Source organism: Mugil cephalus, chromosome 16, assembly GCF_022458985.1.
Source record: "Mugil cephalus isolate CIBA_MC_2020 chromosome 16, CIBA_Mcephalus_1.1, whole genome shotgun sequence".
Classification (NCBI taxonomy): Eukaryota; Metazoa; Chordata; class Actinopteri; order Mugiliformes; family Mugilidae; genus Mugil; species Mugil cephalus.
The window spans coordinates 20,005,105-20,012,869 of NC_061785.1; the positions used below are offsets into that span (position 1 = coordinate 20,005,105).

General features: G+C 39.0%; 1 protein-coding gene across 1 annotated transcript in view; it reads right to left on the bottom strand.

Moving 5' to 3' along the window:
* The window catches only part of LOC125022830 (integrin alpha-M-like), a 38,831-nt gene that overhangs the window by 21,329 nt on the left and 9,737 nt on the right, over positions 1 to 7,765 (bottom strand). The window lies entirely within an intron of this gene.

The following is a 7,765-nucleotide window of genomic DNA, read 5'->3' on the forward strand; positions in this document are numbered from 1 at the left end:
TTTTCAAAATGTGAAAGTCTCATTCCAATCATTTTATTAGTTAATATTTGCTTTTTTTAAAACTTATATTCACATAAAATTAAATTTTGATTATTCCAAAAAAAATTTTTCATTCCATCCTTTATCAGTTACATATTTGTCAAAAACTATATCCTTCACTAAATTAAATTCTTAGTTATGGCCAATAAACAAATTTTCCTAGTCACGATGACCATTCAGCCCAAACTCTCACTAGATTCTCTTATCTCAATGGACATTTGTTGTAACTGAAAAAAGTTCCTCCAAAGCCTTGAGACATTTCACTATTAAAAGAACGTGTTTCCAGATGGATGCATTATGAATGGACCCAGAGGAATCTAAACTAAATGCATTTCATCTCATTTGTAACTGACCAGACAGTGGAACAATGAACTGAATTGTGTGTTTTCCTGCAACCATTTTCCAGTGTGTGGCACCACTCCTCTGTACACCAGGATGTGTTGGAGGTCAAGATGCTCAGCTGGGAAGTTGCCATGGCAAGTTAGTCTGCAGAGATTTGGTGGCCATGTTTGTGGCGGTTGCCTCATCAACCAAGAGTGGGTGATGTTGCTGCTCACTGCTTCTCCAGGTGGGCAACTAAAATGTGTTTTAACACAAGTAGTTGACAGTAATTTCATTCTAATCAGAGACACTCCTGTCATTGTAAAAACCAAGGCATTTTGTCTTTTCTCCTCCAGTGCAAGTCATCATATCTGTTGCATTGTTATTCGAAACCAGTTTCACCATGTACATTCAATATTAACTTGTTTCTCCAACACACAGTCAGCCAGTCCTGTCTATTAAACATTGTCAAATTAATCAAATCAATTATGTATCTATTTAAGCTTATTTATTCATTTATTCTTTAAACCGGCTCTACTTTCCAGTCTCCTGCATATACTGTAGGGTACATTGGCTAAACAAGAACAACGTTCATAAACAATACTACATGAAGTTCAAACCGGGATCATAAACTCACACATAACATATTCACATATCAATTACCCAATTCCAAAAATATGTATTTTACCATCACAGTTCGCCACACACGCACACAATAGCTTCACACTTAAGTGTGTTCTCGTTCTCTGAACGTATTCACGCGAGATTTCCCTTGTCCCTGAATATCCAGTGTAGCGAACGCGCCCTCTGCTGGTAGAAGTTAGATACCGCATCCTACTAGATAACATTTTCCAACAATAAACCAACCTTTCCTTATTAGAAAACACACAGACAATTTTCACTACACTCTGAACATGAGCTGTACTAAATGCAAATAATAATATTATAGTTATATACCCTCACTGATAGCTCTGATAATAAATGGCTCAGACATTTCAGATAGTGTACCTTTTCAAACATTGAATTTTCTCACTGAAAACTGGTATTACTTATTTAAAATGGCACTTGACATTCAATTCGATCAGTACCCATTTATCAAAGTATCTGACCCATTTTAGACCTATACCACTAATCATCAGTTACTGTACTCTGGGCATCAGTTCTTTTAGTCTGTTACAAGTCTCTTAGTTTGTACAGCACCAGTTCAATGTGTTCTCCCGGAATTGTCCCTTTTTCACAGTCCATAGAATTTTACCATTCTGATTTTCAGAGTCCATTTTCTCGAACCAGAGTAATGTTTGTGTAAGGTCTAAGATGTCTAGTGATACCCACGGTCTCGCCACATGACGGTGGGTTGCAGGCTGGGGACACCTGCTCTCACCCACTTTGGCTCACCCAAGGCTTGTAGGTCAGTATTCGGGGATGGTGTCTGTGACGCTGCGGGTGTAGCTGGTCGCTGGTTGAGAGTCAGGATTATCTTCCTCTGATGACTCTTGTAGACTTTCCCCAGGCTCTGCAGTGTCATTCTCACCATCTCCATCAGCTGTGATGCCTCTGTTGTCAGTCTCTGCCTCCTCTTGAAGAACTGTTGCATCTTCCAGCTCTGGTGCTCCGTCTGGCATCGTCAGAGCTGGTGCAAATGGCTCTGCCTCTGGATTCAAATCTGCAGTTCCTGACTCTCTGAGTTCTTGGTCATATGGAAAACGACACACCAGCTCAACGTCATCACTGCTTTCGCTGTCTGAGTCTTCTTTTGGTTTGCTGTTTTGGCGTTGTCTTGTTCTTGTCCGTGTCTGTATTTTCCTCTCTTGTTTTGGTTTCCCCAAGGGCAGACTGTCACATGGAAGTAGGAGGTTCTGTGCACACGCAAGTCTTACCTCCTCCCTCAAGTGCTACTTCATACACTGTGACAGTACGATTACTAAGATACGGCTTGAGCTGGAACTTAACCGCATCACTGTAAAGACCAGTCTCTATAGAGCGGAGGAATTTTCTCTGAATTAGTTCTTGGACTCAGCTACTCACCTTCCTCGACTGCATCATCATCACTGGATTTTCTTCTCTTTCAGTTCTATTGCTCTGAATAAGTAATTCTGTGCTGTCTCCTTTGGATCTTATGTCATGTTCATCAGGCGATGCAGTAGGTCGGAGGAGTCCACTTTGTAGTGAACTTTGAGTATGGTCCTGAGAGTGTGCAGCGTCAGTTGCACACGCTGCTTTATTTCATGTCTCTCCTCGTGGTAAATGTGGTGTGGAGTTTGTAAAATTCACACCGTGCTCTTTCCATCTTTTCAGGGGGACTCTGGCAGTCCAATGGTGAGTAAGCATTGCTCCACCTGGTCCAGTCTGGGTGTTGTCAGTTTTGGTTTTGGCTGTGCTCAGCCCGGACATCATATACTATAGATTTTGCTCTAAAAAATACATTTTATCCTCCTTACAGAAACTTTAAAATGTCAGTGATTGCAAGGTGTTCCTTGGCCATCGACTTGTAAATAGTTTGGAGAAATCTCTGTTTGTTGTGAGCATTTTGCTAAGTCAAATATCCGGCTGCAATATTGCACTTTTACAACTGGCTAAAGCAGTGAGCTACAGCGATTATGTAGCGTGGTGCAGAGTGAAGTTGCCCTCCACTATACATTTAATTTGAAAGTGCAAAAGAGCAAAAATATGTATTTTACAATCACAGTTCGCCACACACGCACACAATAGCTTCACACCAAGTGTGTTCTCGTTTCTCTGAACGTATTCACGCGAGATGTCCCTTGTCCCTGAATACCCAGTGTAGCGAACGCGCCCTCTGCTGGTAGAAGTTAGATACCGCATCCTACTCGACAACAACATTTTTCAACAATAAACCAACCTTTCCTTATTTTCAGTTTTTCTGAAACCTTGTTGGCATGGATTTTCAAACTCATGATGTTGTTTTTTTTCAATGTTTTTTTAGGGGGATCGAGGAGGCCCTCTGCTGTGCAAGTCGGACACATCTTGGTTCCAGGTAGCTGCTGTAACAATGAGTGGGAGTAAATCGGCCCGTGCAGATGTCCAGGTCTTTTTCAAGACTTCAAGATTTGGATCATTCATTGAAAAGACAGTGGGGGATCTGCCTTCTCCTGCAGCAGTTCTAACAGAAGATTCACCACTTTTTTCATTGTCTCTATTCCTGTCTTTCACTGTCCCATAACCTCAATGTCTCTGTTGTCTGTGTTGATGTAGGCGGTTGATCCACAGTAGTGACAGCAGTGAAATCTCTCAGTAACTCTGATTCAATATACCTTACATACAGTAATGAAAACAAATCTTCACATGAGGTATTTCCAAAGAAGTTTACATTTTATAACAGTAAAGCAATCAAGGCATTTTGTTCTTAAAGGAAATTTTTAATGAATCCAGTTAAATTTAGTCATATTTATATAATAAATACAGATCAATCATGAAATAAATGTCCTTTTATTTCATTTTAGAATTCTTACACCATTTCACAATGTCAATGAAAAATATTCCAAGCATTTTTCAATGTATCGAATGAAAATAACATAAAAACACTGTTTGCCTGGTTGTCAGGCTTGGGTTAGACACAACAATTCCATGTTGTGTCACCTTTTTTTTTCTATCATTGAGGGCTATGAAGAAAGCATAGACTCACACATCAGTTTGTTTTCCATCATAGAGGACTGTCTGACAGCAAGGAAACATACTGATAACATTCTAAAAAATACTCAAACACATTTAACGTTACAAATTGCTATAGGTGGCCTTCAGCGTCTCTCCACAAAAAGCTTGCGTCTAAAATAATTGCTCACACAGATATTTGACATTATTCTATTTTGCTCAGGCTGCATCTTCATTGGCCCCAGGATCCTCCTCTCTTCTGCACTTTCACTTATCATCTGATTGTATTTACTCTTAAAAATCCAGCCTTAAAGTATAAAGGGGACAAAAAACAGTTATACACATATGTCATTGTTGCATTGGAGTATAAATAATTAGTACCAAATCAGAAGAGAGGAGAACTACTGAATTACATATTTAATAATTACAAACCATTGCACTCTTACTGGCTGCATCTTCCTGTAATGCCCAGTCAGTTAAAGTAGTGTATGTCCAGTGTCTTACCTTATACAGGCCGACTGTGAGTAAAGCTAGGAAAGCCAACCCTCCCAGCGATCCTCCGACAATCTCTTTGGTGAAATCTGGTTCAGGATACACTTCTATTTCTGCCTCAATCTGAGATGTGACGGGACAGAATGTGGGGCAGTTTTCAAGCTTTTTTATGCCTCAAATAACACATGAGTGGATAAAATCTGGCATCACCTTCTGAACAGGGGGTTGTTGTTAGATCTTGCTGAAAGAAGATGTACTGGTTTGTGTCGTACTCCAGGCTCGCCGTGCTGGTCAAGAGGAATTTAGCAGATTGAAGTCCAATCTGAGAATTAAAAAAATAAAAATAAAATGTTGTATGAGCAAAATATTATGCGACACAGTGTAGCACTTACTGTCGAATATACACAAATTACCTGCTCGATCCACTGTGAGCTAACATTGGCAGAGATATTGTAGGTCGCACTCTCCCCTCTTCCCATGAACTTATTGCACCTGAACACTGTACACCAGGCTACAGAGCAGTCCTGCAGGAGGTTAGAAATACAAATAAATATGTATTTTTTAATAAATACAAATAAATTTTCTAAAATATCTTTAATTAGATCAATTTTTGAAAGGGAAAATGTATCAGCACTCACCACTGACTTTGTTTTCTGTATCTGAGCAACAAAGTCTCGGACAGCAGGCTGTTCGTCTTGACCTCTTTGACAGTTTGCGATCTGAAATGGAGCCCAGTAGTCATGTTAGTTTAACAGAGACCAGGGTGTGGTCCTTATTTTGTCGTATCCATGCATTTTATATCTACATCTGAGACATTTCTGGGGCCAATCGCTCAATGTTTCGGCATGCATTACCTGCAGACTCTTCAAATCCACCCAGATGTCTTTGTCGCCGAGCTTTACTGGAACCCTGATCACCACTGTGAAATTCAGCACCCTGTTTACATTTGTGACCTGAGAAAAGACCAAGCTTTAAGTCTAAATATGAGCAATAAACATCATAAATAGAGAATTATTTGAAGTAATAATTTTACCTTGATTGACTGCTTGATTGTTTCTCCAAATTACTCTTTCCAAAAGAGAAATTGTTGTAGCTGAAGGAGCTAAATAAACATTTTGATTATTAGGTATTCTAATTTAAAATGATCACTTTGTTATATATATATATATGTATCTTTCAACTAAAACATCACAAACCTTTCAATTGTAACAAAGATGCTGTACTTTACATCAATCTCTTTCATTTTGTAGAGATCGCTTGAACTGGAGCGCACCTCATTCCCACTAACAGGTAGAAGAGCAATTATTGAAATCAGTATTTATTATATTAAAGTAGTAATCATTTAATATGACAGCTCCATAAATAAAAAGTAACTCGACAAATGGTACCTGGTGGCATTTGCCGTGATAAAGAGCTTCCTGTCAAGTTCACTGGTGATTCCAATCCCATAGGAGACGATGAAGAGAGCCTAAAAACCATGTGAAGGAGAGAAATCAAACCACCTCCCTTTTGGCTCTGAGAAGAAATCCTTCTTGTATAACAAACAAACCTTAGAGTTGCCCTTGAAAATGGGCTTGTCAATCGTGCAATCTGTCTTTCCCCGCATTAAAACATCTTCACTGTCCAAGGAGTTACACTCAATTCTTCCCTGTATCAAAAAAAAAAAAAAAAAAAAAAAAAAAGCAACTGGCGTGTGGCTCAGAAGAACATCTGATCAGAGACATTGTGAAAAATAGGGGTGTAACGATTCATCCACTACATCGATGAATCGATTAAATTTTCCTACGATTCCAACTACATCGATCTGTGCTCAGCATGTTGGCTGTCTGGACAACATACATCGATCTAATATCGATTTAGAAGGTAATCGATCGATTGTATCGATACTAGGAAATAACGCATTGGACTAAGAACGTCAGAGGATCCATTTTGAGTATTTACTTGAGAAACACGAACTGGACAAACAAAATGTACAAATTAGTTTTATATACCGAAAACACTGTTATACATTTATTAGCTTTCGGCTAACATCAATGGAAAAAATTAATGTATATGCTAATGCTAACATTCGCCTTCACGTCTCGCCCCACCAGTAACACACAGTGACCTGAGCAAAACGAAAACAACTCGATGAAACGTCGGATAATTTAACGTGCACTAAACGTCGATCACCACCATCATGTGATATTGTCAACAGACCAGCGTGTAGTGAGAACTTCAGCGTTCAAAAGAGTAGATAATAAACAGAAACGGACATGTGGTGTTTAACTTCAGGGCCACAATAGCCTCGTTCTTTATTGATAAACCGAGCGCCGTCCAGGGCATCGAGACACTTGAAGAAGTTTAAAAAGTGACTAACCGTAGATTAAGAACCCCAAAGAGTAGATACTGAGCAAGATAATTATCTGTTGGCGGACCGCCACTCCTAAATGAATGTAGAGGAAACACTGAGTAGGTATTTATTCCCCTCACACTGGTTTAATTTTAAGCTAAGAAGTTACTGAATCAATTTCAAGTCACTGAATCGTTTTGGATTGTATCGTTCTAAATGAACTAAATCGTTCTTGAATCGTATCGGCCATCACAAATCGTGAATCGAATCGAATTGTTGTTAAAAGGAATCATTACACCCCTAGTGAAAAGGTTTGACCCTGAGCCTTACCTGAAGACCTGTGAACTTCCTGTAAGAGAGCCCAGCTGGGTATGTGAGAGTAACGCGGCTGCTGTAGGAGTTTTCTTCCTCTGTTCTCCACTGATACGGTGACATCCAGAAGCTCATCAATGCCCACTTTAACCAATAAGGATCTAAATATGAGGGGGGACAAGACTCAAACTATAGCTTCACATTCTTCACATTGTCTGGATTAAATGTACTGCCGTTAAACTGGTTTGAATCTTATATATATGTCAGATAGGTCAAAATTTGTCCACTCATACAAAGGTTTGTCATAGAGTTTCACAGGGCACTCTGTCAGGACCAGTACTTTTCAAATGTATACACGTTTTCTTTGGAAAATATTATTAGGAAAACACTGCATGAATTTCCTCTACTATACACTCAATAATATTTATCTATGAAGCCAAAGTTAATGAAATCTGCCAAGCTCCAAGTGTGCCTGGAAGACACAAAGGTTTGGATTCTTTCAACTTTTTACTTCTAAACTTACTTCTAAAATTAAAGTAATTTTATTTTGATCAAAGCAACTCAGAGATTAATTTTATAATTACAAAGGTTTAGGATTTATTAATATAGTATTACTGTTACGTGCCAGGCAGCCAGGTACTTTGTGTGTTTGTGACTCCC